The sequence below is a fragment of the Lissotriton helveticus genome, chromosome 6 (genome assembly GCF_964261635.1).
Source record: "Lissotriton helveticus chromosome 6, aLisHel1.1, whole genome shotgun sequence".
Taxonomy (NCBI): domain Eukaryota; kingdom Metazoa; phylum Chordata; class Amphibia; order Caudata; family Salamandridae; genus Lissotriton; species Lissotriton helveticus.
In genome coordinates, this window is record NC_136067.1 from 213,814,188 (window position 1) to 213,832,401 (window position 18,214).

Sequence of the window (18,214 nt, forward strand, 5' to 3'; positions counted from 1 at the left end):
TTATCTCAGCATTATTATTTGCTGATGATACAATTTTAATTTTGTAAACCCCTAAGGTATTGCAATGCCTAGTGGACTCTTTTAACAATTATTGCACTATGAAGGGACTTGAAATCAACTCTAGTAAGACCAAATACATGTCAATAAACCCACACAAATCCTTTAAGAAGAATTTAGTTTTAAACAACTAAAAATTGGAATATGGGAAAAGTTTTAATTACTTAGGAATAACTTTGGATAGCAAATTGTCTTGGAAGGGGCAACTAGAAAAGAATAGGATAATGTTGCTCCAAAATTCACTGCCAATATTGAAAAAACATAGGGCTAGTTCTTCTAAGGCTGTTTCTCCTGCTTTGAGGGTTTTTAGGGTTAAATCCCAATCAGCCGTGCTCTATGGGGCTGAGATTTGGGGGGCATACTGTAAAAAGAATTTTGAAAGGGAGGAAAATAATTTATTTCGGAAATTATTAAGACTCCCAACCAGAACGCCCTTAATCCCAGTACTTATGGACCTTGATATTAAACGTATTGATCATCATGCAGTGTTAAGACCTTTACTATGCTGGGTTAGGATTTGGTCGACTCCTGAGCTTTCCCACTATAGAGAAGGCCTTGAGGAGTTCATGAAGATAGACCGAAGTAAGGATATTCCCTGGCTAAAACATGTTATATCATGGAAAAAGAAGTTAGGCCTATCCCATTATTGGGAGGATCTATTTCAGTTGACGTCATCTTGTAAGCAACTTCTAAAGTCTACTTTTTGGACCTACATTAATATCAATATCCTACATAGTTCATCAGTTGGGTCCTTAACTTTGAAATTTATAGCCTTTAAAGATGTCGTTCATTTTGAACCTTTTTTGGATGAGGTAGGCCCCCCGCGAGTGAAATCCCTATTTCTGCAGTTTAGATATGGGGTTTTACAAACAAATGCAAATATGTTTAGATGGGGTGGAACCAGGATGGACAATAGATATGATTTGTGTCCCCTGTGTACAAAAGAGGTTAAAGAAAATGATGTACATATACTTTTTTTCTTCCCTGCATATAAATTAGCCAGGGAACGATGGATTAGGTCTCTCTGTAGGAATTTGGGTGTTAGAAGCTGTAGTGAGGCTGAACGCATATTGAAGACTGACACTTCACAACTAGTCGTCTTCTGCAGGGCAGAAAGCAGGGCTAAAATTCTAGAGTCAAAAGTTTACATTCCCATATCGAATACTAAGTAAAAGAGCTATTGCACCTGCACTTCTCAAAATTTGTTATGTTTATTGTGATTAATGTCTCGTCCCTCCCTGAGACTATTTTCAAACTCTTTTGATGGTATTGATTTTTATATGATGTAGAATGCTTAGTTTTTTAAACGTGTATTTTTAAATGTATTTAAGAAAATAGATAGGTTTTATGGCATATTTGAAACAGATCATAAAGATTGTATATCAATTATTGCCCTTTTCCTTTTTTGTACCTCAACTGTTGGATTATTTGGCACTGCAAAATTTGTATTTTTAATGTATCTTTTATGGTTATAATTGCCAGACATAAAGATTAATGAATGAATAACCTGATCACATGCGTCACCATCTACACTCCAATATCCAACAGGATAAAAAAGATAATCAATCGAAATTGGAAGATCCTTAATAGTGACTCCTTAGATCTCCCGCCACCACGCTTTGCGTTCAAGAGAACAAAGAACCTTCGAGACCAGCTGCTGCACACACGTCCGCAACCTCCAAGAACTGCCAAGGAAACTACATTGTGGCACCTGCCCTCCGTCACAGGACATCATGCTTGTGGCACTTGCGGGGTATGCCCCTTAACCAAACATACTAAAACATTGCAACTTGGGACCTTCAGATGGGAACAACGTAAACACACGAACTGTAACACCACCCACTGTATATATCTGATCACATGTCCCTGTAATCACTCATATGTTGGGATGACCACACGAGCGATAAATGTGAGGATCACTGAGCACAAAAGTACAATCAAACGGAAATGAACGGCTACTAAGCTCACAAACCATTTAATTGACAAAGGCCACCCATGCGAGGCCATTAACTGGACAATCCTGGAGGCCAACTCCACTTGGAACAGCCACTCACTGTTCAGACGTGAACAAAGATGGGTTTACCGCCTCAAGACGAACACCTGTGGCATAAATGATGAAATCCTATGGGTAGAACTTTAACTCAAGTCATGACCCATAGTCTTCCACCTCAATAACACCCTAGTGCTGTGCTCTTCACCTTGAGACATTACTAGCATATCCCTCTAGTGTGTCACAGCGCTTACCAATCATCTCTGTGTACTTGTGCTAAAGTCAACAATTTAGCACTGCTATGACCACGACTCTCCCCAACGCATTTATGGGTGCCCCTCGACTAGTATTTAAAACCACCTGTCACTCCACTCCAAAGGTGAATGTGAACCCCTCACCCGGGACTGCGACATCCAAAGACTTTGTTTTTGTTTTGTTTCCTTATTGCAAGCACCTTTGACCATCTGTCAGAAGTAACTGCTTTTATCCTCTGAAACTTCAAACATCCTTTGATTTTTCATTTTTAACTAACCGTTTTTAAGATCTTTTCACACTTCCCCGCTATACACGTTTTTTTGTTTTTTTTAGCACACTAGCAAGCACCATTGAGACTTGCCGTTATCAGTCTAGTACACGAGCGGCACTAGACACTTGCGCGATTGATCTTCATCCACTGTGCATGCGCCAAAATACACTTTACTCCCACGCCGCTGCAGCAGAATTGCCGATGATACAGCATACCGGAAGATGGAACCTCCCCACCTTAACCGCCGGGACTAGTATATATCACGGCGTCGGGCACCATGCAACCTGTCATTCAAGCAGGCGTCAGGACGGGGCAGGTTTCTCGAGCCGGCACCCAATCACTTAAGTGAGTATGAACTATGGGACCTCGCAGGGGGAATCTTCTTTCCAAGTAAGTTTGCGAGTGACTGTATCTATTCGTCTAACACTGGCCTGTAGAGTACTTGTTTCTCTTCTTTCTGCCCCCCCGCAGCCCAATCAGGTGTGGGCCCCCTACGCCATAAGCTTATAGAGCACCACTAGGGCTCCCTTAAGTAAGACAGGATGCATTACTTTCCTTCACATTTAAGCTCCGACTACGGATCCACAGCACCGAGCATTTTCGGACGTCTTAAGTATGCACAGCGTTTTGTCATCATTAAAACCCAGCCTCAGTGTATCGAACAACACAATATGATGACGGGGCATTGCCATAATTAACGTGTGATATGTTTCAACTTGTGGGGGCAATGCTAAGCTCACCTCGGCTACTTGAGACCTACAGTATGAATTGGCGCATCGGACACGGATGGGCGACTGCCCGGTTTCAGTGATGCTATGTGCTGCTCGAACTGGCATGTCACGCTGTCTGCACTCATGATGCGTCAGCACACAGGAATCACAATGTTGAGTGGTTTAGCTTTCTGTCATGTGTCTTTTACTGATTTCCACACGTTTCTTCCATATCTTAAGGTAGAAATACGTGATTTCCTGTAAACACCACCTCAATGTGTGTTATATTGTTTTTGTCTCCCCTTCTTTTCTTAACTAGGTCATGACCATCTGGGCAGTGTCATAAGCCACTACTTTACTCATTTCATAGAGTGCCCCCCCCCAGATCGTTCAGAGGGCTTATGTCACCCTCTTTTAACTATAATTACTATCGTGCACTACACTATCACCACTTCACTTTTGGTCCTGAAGAAACGCCAGGGACCCTTTGGGCCATCCAAGGCGTGAAACATGTTGACCTGATTAAGTTACCCGGGCACATTACACCTGCCTTGGTAATCCCGAACCTACGGGTACTTTTACTCTACCAAGGGTGCCTTCTCATTAAAGGTTTCTTAGGTACACCCTTAGGTAGTTTTAATACTCACTACATGTACGACAGCACTCTTATTCGTAGGACTCTACCCACACACCCACATGCACCTGACGACAGTTGTCTAAAAGATCTCCGCTAAAGTGACCCTTCGGGGGACCCGTAGGGCATTGCACCGCCGGCCCAACGAGGAGCAACCGCACGATGATGAAGCATGACATTCTTTGGGGTGTGTGAGGGCAACATGAGACAAGACTTGTCTTTCCCAGCACTTCCCCTCACTCTAAACACAGAGTCCGCGACCTAGCACTTTTCTTCTATTCCCTCACACATCACCTTGTTGGAACAGTGCCCTCATGTTGTGGTTGGCCCATACTTCTTCACCTTTGTTTTGGGAATAGGTCATATGACCGCCAGTCCATTTTCAGTATCTTAGACAGACGCCCGATAAGAATTGCGTTTCATGCTAACTAAATGTCAGCGAAACTCAGCACACACAGCTAAGACGCGAACATATTTACCATAAGGTAAGATCCCGGCACCCGACTCCACTTATTAACGTCACCTTCGTTTCCTCTCAGCCTTAAGCAGAGACACTGGTACGGCACAAAATGCTTAGCCACGCGCTTTACGATGCTTTATTGACATAGTCACGATTTAACCATATGCACCTTTGTAAAGAACTAGTTTAAAGACTTCATCATGAAGCATGTCATTTTATACAATGCTTGATCAACGTTTAGAATATATAAATTACTGCACATGCACTTTTATGTTAAAACACCATACCACCCGAGAATCCATTAGCAAAACACACAGTTCTTTCACAATAAGTCTTCACGTTTTGCACCTTCTTATAATGATTTGGCAAGCTATGAGACATAATCATAGTGCATGGTTTTTAACATCTACTTTCTCTTGTAAATTAACTCGAAAGATACTTTTTGAACCTTAATATTTAATCATATGAACCCCAGGGTGTGGACCCTCATCTAGGCAATTTTTGTTTTCATTTTCATTTCCCCTAATGAAGTGCTCATGAGAGCATGAAATGCATTGGGAATGTCATTACAAATGTCTGACAAATATCAGAGGATGAATTAATCATTATATATATATACACGGATACATATAAGGATTTAATAAAAATCTATATTCATCGAACAAATCATTGTGGATACACATTGCTGAACTTCATCAATCACACACGCGATTCACACTGCAGCGCCCAGAGGGTCGTCATCTAAGATTAGATGACGCATGTATGATACATTATCAAGATGCCTGCCCTCTTTATCTGGCGGAGTGGTAAGGGGAGCTGAAGGGTTTCTCGATTTCCTTCGGGCTGCTTGCGAGATGACTGAGTCCAGCTTAGGCTGGCTGGTTAAAGAGGCTGGGCTGTCCTCCGGAGCCTTATATTTTTTCTACAGGCGAGGTAGAACTGGAATGAACATGGCTGGATTTTGCATTACCTTTAAGCCTTCATCCCAGACATTGCAAAAAACAACAAGTGATGGACTGAATGTGGATCAATGTCACACACTCCCCCAGTCAAAAGATCTGGGCCCAAATCCATCGTTTTTTTGCACTCCACACCACCCTGGGTCAGATAATGGCTTTATGCAAATCAGCACTGACCCTGTTGCCCCATGGGAACAGTCCAGTCCGAACTACAACAGCCATATCTTTCCCAGACCGGAATCAAGCATCCGAGGACCGGACCGGTTTCGAGGTAACACCTCTCTTCAGCCCGGCTAGCTTGACTCCAAGTGGTGTGGAGTGCCTGGGACCCACGTCTGGGCATCCCCAGCGCACTTAGGGCGGCAATTGCAAAAAACAACAAGTGATGGACTGAATGTGGATCAATGTCACACACTCCCCCAGTCAAAAGATCTGGGCCCAAATCCATCGTTTTTTTGCACTCCACACCACCCTGGGTCAGATAATGGCTTTATGCAAATCAGCACTGACCCTGTTGCCCCATGGGAACAGTCCAGTCCGAACTACAACAGCCATATCTTTCCCAGACCGGAATCAAGCATCCGAGGACCGGACCGGTTTCGAGGTAACACCTCTCTTCAGCCCGGCTAGCTTGACTCCAAGTGGTGTGGAGTGCCTGGGACCCACGTCTGGGCATCCCCAGCGCACTTAGGGCGGCAATTGCAAAAAACAACAAGTGATGGACTGAATGTGGATCAATGTCACACACTCCCCCAGTCAAAAGATCTGGGCCCAAATCCATCGTTTTTTTGCACTCCACACCACCCTGGGTCAGATAATGGCTTTATGCAAATCAGCACTGACCCTGTTGCCCCATGGGAACAGTCCAGTCCGAACTACAACAGCCATATCTTTCCCAGACCGGAATCAAGCATCCGAGGACCGGACCGGTTTCGAGGTAACACCTCTCTTCAGCCCGGCTAGCTTGACTCCAAGTGGTGTGGAGTGCCTGGGACCCACGTCTGGGCATCCCCAGCGCACTTAGGGCGGCAATTGCAAAAAACAACAAGTGATGGACTGAATGTGGATCAATGTCACACACTCCCCCAGTCAAAAGATCTGGGCCCAAATCCATCGTTTTTTTGCACTCCACACCACCCTGGGTCAGATAATGGCTTCATGCAAATCAGCACTGACCCTGTTGCCCCATGGGAACAGTCCAGTCCGAACTACAACAGCCATATCTTTCCCAGACCGGAATCAAGCATCCGAGGACCGGACCGGTTTCGAGGTAACACCTCTCTTCAGCCCGGCTAGCTTGACTCCAAGTGGTGTGGAGTGCCTGGGACCCACGTCTGGGCATCCCCAGCGCACTTAGGGCGGCAATTGCAAAAAACAACAAGTGATGGACTGAATGTGGATCAATGTCACACACTCCCCCAGTCAAAAGATCTGGGCCCAAATCCATCGTTTTTTTGCACTCCACACCACCCTGGGTCAGATAATGGCTTTATGCAAATCAGCACTGACCCTGTTGCCCCATGGGAACAGTCCAGTCCGAACTACAACAGCCATATCTTTCCCAGACCGGAATCAAGCATCCGAGGACCGGACCGGTTTCGAGGTAACACCTCTCTTCAGCCCGGCTAGCTTGACTCCAAGTGGTGTGGAGTGCCTGGGACCCACGTCTGGGCATCCCCAGCGCACTTAGGGCGGCAATTGCAAAAAACAACAAGTGATGGACTGAATGTGGATCAATGTCACACACTCCCCCAGTCAAAAGATCTGGGCCCAAATCCATCGTTTTTTTGCACTCCACACCACCCTGGGTCAGATAATGGCTTTATGCAAATCAGCACTGACCCTGTTGCCCCATGGGAACAGTCCAGTCCGAACTACAACAGCCATATCTTTCCCAGACCGGAATCAAGCATCCGAGGACCGGACCGGTTTCGAGGTAACACCTCTCTTCAGCCCGGCTAGCTTGACTCCAAGTGGTGTGGAGTGCCTGGGACCCACGTCTGGGCATCCCCAGCGCACTTAGGGCGGCAATTGCAAAAAACAACAAGTGATGGACTGAATGTGGATCAATGTCACACACTCCCCCAGTCAAAAGATCTGGGCCCAAATCCATCGTTTTTTTGCACTCCACACCACCCTGGGTCAGATAATGGCTTTATGCAAATCAGCACTGACCCTGTTGCCCCATGGGAACAGTCCAGTCCGAACTACAACAGCCATATCTTTCCCAGACCGGAATCAAGCATCCGAGGACCGGACCGGTTTCGAGGTAACACCTCTCTTCAGCCCGGCTAGCTTGACTCCAAATGGTGTGGAGTGCCTGGGACCCACGTCTGGGCATCCCCAGCGCACTTAGGGCGGCAATTGCAAAAAACAACAAGTGATGGACTGAATGTGGATCAATGTCACACACTCCCCCAGTCAAAAGATCTGGGCCCAAATCCATCGTTTTTTTGCACTCCACACCACCCTGGGTCAGATAATGGCTTTATGCAAATCAGCACTGACCCTGTTGCCCCATGGGAACAGTCCAGTCCGAACTACAACAGCCATATCTTTCCCAGACCGGAATCAAGCATCCGAGGACCGGACCGGTTTCGAGGTAACACCTCTCTTCAGCCCGGCTAGCTTGACTCCAAGTGGTGTGGAGTGCCTGGGACCCACGTCTGGGCATCCCCAGCGCACTTAGGGCGGCAATTGCAAAAAACAACAAGTGATGGACTGAATGTGGATCAATGTCACACACTCCCCCAGTCAAAAGATCTGGGCCCAAATCCATCGTTTTTTTGCACTCCACACCACCCTGGGTCAGATAATGGCTTTATGCAAATCAGCACTGACCCTGTTGCCCCATGGGAACAGTCCAGTCCGAACTACAACAGCCATATCTTTCCCAGACCGGAATCAAGCATCCGAGGACCGGACCGGTTTCGAGGTAACACCTCTCTTCAGCCCGGCTAGCTTGACTCCAAGTGGTGTGGAGTGCCTGGGACCCACGTCTGGGCATCCCCAGCGCACTTAGGGCGGCAATTGCAAAAAACAACAAGTGATGGACTGAATGTGGATCAATGTCACACACTCCCCCAGTCAAAAGATCTGGGCCCAAATCCATCGTTTTTTTGCACTCCACACCACCCTGGGTCAGATAATGGCTTTATGCAAATCAGCACTGACCCTGTTGCCCCATGGGAACAGTCCAGTCCGAACTACAACAGCCATATCTTTCCCAGACCGGAATCAAGCATCCGAGGACCGGACCGGTTTCGAGGTAACACCTCTCTTCAGCCCGGCTAGCTTGACTCCAAGTGGTGTGGAGTGCCTGGGACCCACGTCTGGGCATCCCCAGCGCACTTAGGGCGGCAATTGCAAAAAACAACAAGTGATGGACTGAATGTGGATCAATGTCACACACTCCCCCAGTCAAAAGATCTGGGCCCAAATCCATCGTTTTTTTGCACTCCACACCACCCTGGGTCAGATAATGGCTTTATGCAAATCAGCACTGACCCTGTTGCCCCATGGGAACAGTCCAGTCCGAACTACAACAGCCATATCTTTCCCAGACCGGAATCAAGCATCCGAGGACCGGACCGGTTTCGAGGTAACACCTCTCTTCAGCCCGGCTAGCTTGACTCCAAGTGGTGTGGAGTGCCTGGGACCCACGTCTGGGCATCCCCAGCGCACTTAGGGCGGCAATTGCAAAAAACAACAAGTGATGGACTGAATGTGGATCAATGTCACACACTCCCCCAGTCAAAAGATCTGGGCCCAAATCCATCGTTTTTTTGCACTCCACACCACCCTGGGTCAGATAATGGCTTTATGCAAATCAGCACTGACCCTGTTGCCCCATGGGAACAGTCCAGTCCGAACTACAACAGCCATATCTTTCCCAGACCGGAATCAAGCATCCGAGGACCGGACCGGTTTCGAGGTAACACCTCTCTTCAGCCCGGCTAGCTTGACTCCAAGTGGTGTGGAGTGCCTGGGACCCACGTCTGGGCATCCCCAGCGCACTTAGGGCGGCAATTGCAAAAAACAACAAGTGATGGACTGAATGTGGATCAATGTCACACACTCCCCCAGTCAAAAGATCTGGGCCCAAATCCATCGTTTTTTTGCACTCCACACCACCCTGGGTCAGATAATGGCTTTATGCAAATCAGCACTGACCCTGTTGCCCCATGGGAACAGTCCAGTCCGAACTACAACAGCCATATCTTTCCCAGACCGGAATCAAGCATCCGAGGACCGGACCGGTTTCGAGGTAACACCTCTCTTCAGCCCGGCTAGCTTGACTCCAAGTGGTGTGGAGTGCCTGGGACCCACGTCTGGGCATCCCCAGCGCACTTAGGGCGGCAATTGCAAAAAACAACAAGTGATGGACTGAATGTGGATCAATGTCACACACTCCCCCAGTCAAAAGATCTGGGCCCAAATCCATCGTTTTTTTGCACTCCACACCACCCTGGGTCAGATAATGGCTTTATGCAAATCAGCACTGACCCTGTTGCCCCATGGGAACAGTCCAGTCCGAACTACAACAGCCATATCTTTCCCAGACCGGAATCAAGCATCCGAGGACCGGACCGGTTTCGAGGTAACACCTCTCTTCAGCCCGGCTAGCTTGACTCCAAGTGGTGTGGAGTGCCTGGGACCCACGTCTGGGCATCCCCAGCGCACTTAGGGCGGCAATTGCAAAAAACAACAAGTGATGGACTGAATGTGGATCAATGTCACACACTCCCCCAGTCAAAAGATCTGGGCCCAAATCCATCGTTTTTTTGCACTCCACACCACCCTGGGTCAGATAATGGCTTTATGCAAATCAGCACTGACCCTGTTGCCCCATGGGAACAGTCCAGTCCGAACTACAACAGCCATATCTTTCCCAGACCGGAATCAAGCATCCGAGGACCGGACCGGTTTCGAGGTAACACCTCTCTTCAGCCCGGCTAGCTTGACTCCAAGTGGTGTGGAGTGCCTGGGACCCACGTCTGGGCATCCCCAGCGCACTTAGGGCGGCAATTGCAAAAAACAACAAGTGATGGACTGAATGTGGATCAATGTCACACACTCCCCCAGTCAAAAGATCTGGGCCCAAATCCATCGTTTTTTTGCACTCCACACCACCCTGGGTCAGATAATGGCTTTATGCAAATCAGCACTGACCCTGTTGCCCCATGGGAACAGTCCAGTCCGGACTACAACAGCCATATCTTTCCCAGACCGGAATCAAGCATCCGAGGACCGGACCGGTTTCGAGGTAACACCTCTCTTCAGCCCGGCTAGCTTGACTCCAAGTGGTGTGGAGTGCCTGGGACCCACGTCTGGGCATCCCCAGCGCACTTAGGGCGGCAATTGCAAAAAACAACAAGTGATGGACTGAATGTGGATCAATGTCACACACTCCCCCAGTCAAAAGATCTGGGCCCAAATCCATCGTTTTTTTGCACTCCACACCACCCTGGGTCAGATAATGGCTTTATGCAAATCAGCACTGACCCTGTTGCCCCATGGGAACAGTCCAGTCCGAACTACAACAGCCATATCTTTCCCAGACCGGAATCAAGCATCCGAGGACCGGACCGGTTTCGAGGTAACACCTCTCTTCAGCCCGGCTAGCTTGACTCCAAGTGGTGTGGAGTGCCTGGGACCCACGTCTGGGCATCCCCAGCGCACTTAGGGCGGCAATTGCAAAAAACAACAAGTGATGGACTGAATGTGGATCAATGTCACACACTCCCCCAGTCAAAAGATCTGGGCCCAAATCCATCGTTTTTTTGCACTCCACACCACCCTGGGTCAGATAATGGCTTTATGCAAATCAGCACTGACCCTGTTGCCCCATGGGAACAGTCCAGTCCGAACTACAACAGCCATATCTTTCCCAGACCGGAATCAAGCATCCGAGGACCGGACCGGTTTCGAGGTAACACCTCTCTTCAGCCCGGCTAGCTTGACTCCAAGTGGTGTGGAGTGCCTGGGACCCACGTCTGGGCATCCCCAGCGCACTTAGGGCGGCAATTACAAAAAACAACAAGTGATGGACTGAATGTGGATCAATGTCACACACTCCCCCAGTCAAAAGATCTGGGCCCAAATCCATCGTTTTTTTGCACTCCACACCACCCTGGGTCAGATAATGGCTTTATGCAAATCAGCACTGACCCTGTTGCCCCATGGGAACAGTCCAGTCCGAACTACAACAGCCATATCTTTCCCAGACCGGAATCAAGCATCCGAGGACCGGACCGGTTTCGAGGTAACACCTCTCTTCAGCCCGGCTAGCTTGACTCCAAGTGGTGTGGAGTGCCTGGGACCCACGTCTGGGCATCCCCAGCGCACTTAGGGCGGCAATTGCAAAAAACAACAAGTGATGGACTGAATGTGGATCAATGTCACACACTCCCCCAGTCAAAAGATCTGGGCCCAAATCCATCGTTTTTTTGCACTCCACACCACCCTGGGTCAGATAATGGCTTTATGCAAATCAGCACTGACCCTGTTGCCCCATGGGAACAGTCCAGTCCGAACTACAACAGCCATATCTTTCCCAGACCGGAATCAAGCATCCGAGGACCGGACCGGTTTCGAGGTAACACCTCTCTTCAGCCCGGCTAGCTTGACTCCAAGTGGTGTGGAGTGCCTGGGACCCACGTCTGGGCATCCCCAGCGCACTTAGGGCGGCAATTGCAAAAAACAACAAGTGATGGACTGAATGTGGATCAATGTCACACACTCCCCCAGTCAAAAGATCTGGGCCCAAATCCATCGTTTTTTTGCACTCCACACCACCCTGGGTCAGATAATGGCTTTATGCAAATCAGCACTGACCCTGTTGCCCCATGGGAACAGTCCAGTCCGAACTACAACAGCCATATCTTTCCCAGACCGGAATCAAGCATCCGAGGACCGGACCGGTTTCGAGGTAACACCTCTCTTCAGCCCGGCTAGCTTGACTCCAAGTGGTGTGGAGTGCCTGGGACCCACGTCTGGGCATCCCCAGCGCACTTAGGGCGGCAATTGCAAAAAACAACAAGTGATGGACTGAATGTGGATCAATGTCACACACTCCCCCAGTCAAAAGATCTGGGCCCAAATCCATCGTTTGTTTGCACTCCACACCACCCTGGGTCAGATAATGGCTTTATGCAAATCAGCACTGACCCTGTTGCCCCATGGGAACAGTCCAGTCCGAACTACAACAGCCATATCTTTCCCAGACCGGAATCAAGCATCCGAGGACCGGACCGGTTTCGAGGTAACACCTCTCTTCAGCCCGGCTAGCTTGACTCCAAGTGGTGTGGAGTGCCTGGGACCCACGTCTGGGCATCCCCAGTGCACTTAGGGCGGCAATTGCAAAAAACAACAAGTGATGGACTGAATGTGGATCAATGTCACACACTCCCCCAGTCAAAAGATCTGGGCCCAAATCCATCGTTTTTTTGCACTCCACACCACCCTGGGTCAGATAATGGCTTTATGCAAATCAGCACTGACCCTGTTGCCCCATGGGAACAGTCCAGTCCGAACTACAACAGCCATATCTTTCCCAGACCGGAATCAAGCATCCGAGGACCGGACCGGTTTCGAGGTAACACCTCTCTTCAGCCCGGCTAGCTTGACTCCAAGTGGTGTGGAGTGCCTGGGACCCACGTCTGGGCATCCCCAGCGCACTTAGGGCGGCAATTGCAAAAAACAACAAGTGATGGACTGAATGTGGATCAATGTCAAAACACTGGTGTTTTTGCAGTAACCGCTCTAAGTGTACTGGGGATGCTCAGACGTGAGTCCCAGGCACTCCACACCACTGGAAGCAAGCTAGCCGGGCTGATGAGAGGTGTTACCTCGAAACCGGGCCGGTCCTCGGATGCTTGTTTCCGTTCTGGGAAGGACATGGCTTTTGTAGTTCGGACTGGACTGTTCCCATGGGGCAACAGGGTCAGCGCTGATTTGCATATCGCCATTGTCTAACCCAGGGTGGTGTGGAGTGGAAAAACGATGGATTTGGGCCCAGATCTTTTGACTGGGGTGAATGTGTGACATTGATCCACATTCTGTCCATCATTGTTGTTTTTGCAGTAACCGCTCTAAGTGTACTGGGGATGCTCAGACGTGAGTCCCAGGCACTCCACACCACTGGAAGCAAGCTAGCCGGGCTGATGAGAGGTGTTACCTCGAAACCGGGCCGGTCCTCGGATGCTTGTTTCCGTTCTGGGAAGGACATGGCTTTTGTAGTTCGGACTGGACTGTTCCCATGGGGCAACAGGGTCAGCGCTGATTTGCATATCGCCATTGTCTAACCCAGGGTGGTGTGGAGTGGAAAAACGATGGATTTGGGCCCAGATCTTTTGACTGGGGTGAATGTGTGACATTGATCCACATTCTGTCCATCATTGTTGTTTTTTCATCCCAGACATGGCCCACAATTGGAATTGAACATACCGATCTCTTATAAGGTTCCTTAAAGTCATAAAGGTAGCACTCAGATTCCACCTTGGTCATAGGCAGGTCAAATCGTTTGGCGGCTCTCTCCATTAAGTTATGGAAACCCCATATATCTACCGGGGGAATCAACAGGTGCCGGAGCAGGAGAAGCTGGATCTGGTCATCATCAGAGGTATTGTGCTGGATGGGGAGCACAACCGGTGGAACATCCTGCACTTCAGTATTGGCTGAGGCTGTGGTAATTGCGGGGCAACATGACAAGCAGGAGGAACAGTAGTAACAGGCACCCCCACTGGAACAGGCGGCTGTGTTGCGAACCTTTTTCTGTAATCCAACAGCTTAGCTTGCAAGTCTGTCAGTAATGAGGAGGGCATTTGAACCATCTCCTGTTGGTAGTCTTGTTGATACTGTGAGGGAGGACCATACTGTTGAAAATCCTCATATTCCCCATCAGAATCTGTGTCCTGGCATTTAACATGTAGCTGAGAAGGGCTATCAGCATACTCAAAAGGTCCACCATCCTCTTCCAATTCCTCTTCTTCTAGGAGGAGTGCAGGAGGTAAGGGAGTCACCCTCCTGGGGGAAGTCATCTCTGGTGTAATTCGATTTTTTCTGAGCAAAATAGAATTTTTTTTCACCGTCGACGAGACCATCGACGAGGAAAGCATCATCGATGAAGAAATAGACATTGTTGACGCAGCCGTCATTGACGCTGTTGTCATCGATATCGTCGACATCCCCACAGTCGTCGTCGACGTAGAAGGTGTCATCACACTCGTCGTTGACATCCTCGTCGACGTCATCATCATCGATACCATCGTCGACGATACAACTGCCACCGGCGTCCGATTCATCGACACAGAACCCTGTGCCAATGCCGGTGATTAGGAAACGACCATCGACGAGCCCATCCACGGGGTCATCGATGAAGGAGACTGTACCTTTGGTGCTTTCGTCGACAGAGGCGATGACGGAGTCATCGACGAGTGAGACTTTTTTGATGATTTTACCACAGAAATCAACTATTATGGCTTTTTGAAGGTCTTTGGAGGAGAAGTTGGAGGAACAGAACTGGATATCCTTTCAAGACTTACTCCTTTTGATAGTCCATCCCTCTCCTTTACACCTTGGTGAGGAGATTGGACAGGACTAAGCCCTTTAGACCTATCAAAGGTCTTTTTCAAGGCCTTACCAAGGCGTTTCTCAGAAGGTGAAGGAGATGCTCTACCCCTTTTTATAGACCTTCTGGAGGAAGTTTCCGAAGATGCTTCATCGCTGTCACGGGACACTGGCTCCTTTCTTGATTTTAGCTTCTGGAGCCAGGTCAAAAGACGTCTTTCACGGTCTCGTAGAGTCTTGGTAGCGAATGTGCAGCATATCTTACAGTCTGTAGCCTTATTGTCTGGGTACAGACAATAAATATAACTTTGTGCTTGTCCTCAATATATAACCTCTGCTTAGCACAAGTAGCATAGGCTTTAAAGAGGACCTTCTTCTCCTTTTCCGACATCCTGAAGAAGTTGTTGAAGAAAAAAATGGTGAAACGGTTGTAGAATTAAAGTTGTAGTAAACAACTGAGCAGAGCTCAGTGGAGACTCCCTTGCACAACATGCAGTAGAAAATCTACTTCTCTTCTCTCCGGAGGGTACTAAGGGGTGAGACTAATCTGATTGGTTGTTCACTTTTTTTAGTCTCTTTTACAAAAAGAGGTTGATAGGTTGCAAAACAAGAATAGGCCTAGGTCTAGGCTCTGTTTTGGTAATGGTTTCTATTGCTATTTTATGTATACCGGGGACTCCCAGTCTGACGACGGGGAATGATACAAGCATGGGAATCTATAAAAGTTCCAATACTGGAGTAATGTGTGCTTTCAACCTTCATAGAACAGTGTGATTCCAGGGATTTAGTGGGGTGGGAGAAAATAGATTCTTGTGTTGCCATCTTATTTGAACCCTCTGTTTCTCTCTTGAAGTATGAAGTGGCCCCATTTTTGTTTCTGGTTTGTACACAGTGATTTGTGCTAGGACCCAGCTGTTGTGATTGTTTACAACAGATGGCGCTAGGTTGAAGAAGATTATAATTGCTTCCCACAAACCCTGGGCTTTGTTAACTTAATATCTTGCATATTACTGTAAAAGCTGTTATGGGCTTAGTAGTAAGGATTATCTTTAAAATGTACATACAAATTATATAAATACTTGTTTGCATGGGTGGCTCAAAGTATGGGCAAGTTTACCTCAGGGTGCAACAGCAGGTACACACACAGCACCGAGACTACACATAACAGGCCGCAGGTGAAGGCTTGGCCCACAGATGGACGGTCTGTGGGCAGTCTGGAGCAACGGTCTGGAGCAACTCCTTTTGCCGTCTAGGACAGTTCATAGCTCAGATCAGGAGCAGCACTCTTTAGGTCTTGCCTGCATGCACTCTCGCTTGCAAGACATACTGTCTTGAAGAAAGTGCTTGGAGCCTGCCCACTGCTCACAATCCATGGGTTTCATTGCTATTCTCACTTGCTGTCTTCTAACTTGGCAGAGCAAGCTATCTTCACTTCCTCTTCTTGCTGCTTGAGCATGGACCAAGTAATGATTGCTTCAAATTTATTATGGTCCTTCCACTTAAGGTGCTGTGATTGAGTTACTATTTTTTTAAGTTACTTTCTTCTCCCCCTTCCACCTCCCCACTCCGTTTTGCTTCTTTCCCTCCCCTTCAAGATTGCTTCTTTTTGCTGTCCGTGATGTTTCTTATTCCGACCTCCCTGCCTTTGACCATTTCTTCTACCACTCCCATCCACCCACCCTAACCGCCCGTCAGTGTTGCTTCTTATAACCTCCCACCCCGCTATCTATGTTGATTCTTATTCCTACCACTCCCATCCACATTGCTTCTTATCCTGCCTTCTGTCCCCATCCCTGTTTCTTCTTAACCTCCTTGTTTCTTCTTCCTCTCCTACCTGCCCGATCGTTGTTTTTCGTCCCTCCCACCCTGTACCTGTTTCTTCTCCCCCCCACCTGTCCCGTCTCTGTTTCTTCTTCCCCCTTCTAATAGAAAGAAGAAAAAGAATGATATGACATAGTCAGCACTGGCCCCTTCATAGCACATTTCTCCTGTCTTGTTCTCCATCTCCATCTGCCCTCCTGTTCACCACCATCGGAATTCCAAAGTCAATAGCTCACCCATAGACGTGACCTATTGGCTTTGCCAATGCTTGTTCAGGCTTGTGCTGGGAGAAGAGCACATGAATGCTGGTGCTGTGTGAGCTCCTTTGCTACAAGGAGGAGGAGGTGGGGCAGCAAGTCCTGGGGCTGAGCTAGGCTTAATTGTTCAGTTCACGCTCAAGCAAGCTGTTACCCAAAGCCCCCCTTCACCTCTAACAGGTCCCTGTTGTGCAGCCAAGCAGAAATGTGGAAAGAGAGAGATTGGCACAATGCATTGCTGTGCTGAGTCAATGCAGGGACACAGGTCAATGCCCGCTTTATCTGACTAGCTGTGTCAGCCCTGCCAAATACCACAAGTTGTGTGACAATTTCTGGCCTTGCTACTATGTGGAAACACTACCAAAAATGTATTAATCTAACAGGAGATGTGTGGCACTTGGCAGAGCTGGAAAGGGATAAGTTGCATATGCATATTTGACAATGACACATCCTGATAAGATATCCAAATTTAGAGTTGAGCTGTAGATGCAGTGTCTTCAAATTGCCAAGTTTCAATACTCCAATTTATGGTAACAGTTTTTTCTTAAAACCCTAACTAATAATGTGTTAACACCAACAAGCACTGGAGCACTGTCCCAAATATACTCTTATTAGAGAGAGAGAGAGTTGATCATATTTCACTGACTCTGTGCTGGATTAGAGTGAAAGCGTGCGCAGTGAACATGGACTGACCTTGCACTCATGAGATTGTGTATGGGTAGATATACAAAAATATATAATTGCCTTCTAATTACAAGATTCATATATACTAGGCCTGTGTTCAACCTTTATAGATCTGAGAGTGAGTTACAACACAAATGTAAGCTCTGCAAAGATCTTGCACCTTTCTCAACAAACATTACGTACCAACCCTACCTGTAGCATTAAGGATCAGTGCAGGAAAGTATCAAAAGTTGATCAATTTCATGTCCAATCAATTCTTTATCAGTGAAAGCAGACACAATGAAAATAGGTATAATATTGAAGGTAAAGCTCAAGAATTGCTTTGCTATGCATGGCTTTCACTGAGAGCCACTATCGTGAGCGCCAGATTTTAAATCGTGTTATTCACTGCTATAACACAGCAAAACAAAAATTGGTTCCTACTATTGCTACTTCAAAGGAATTCCAGGCTGAAGTGATAGGGCTCTCTGACAGCCTGTTAGAGCAGCACCAGACAGCAGAAAACACAGCTTTGTGAGAGGAGTGAAGTGAGAAGAAAAGCCCAAA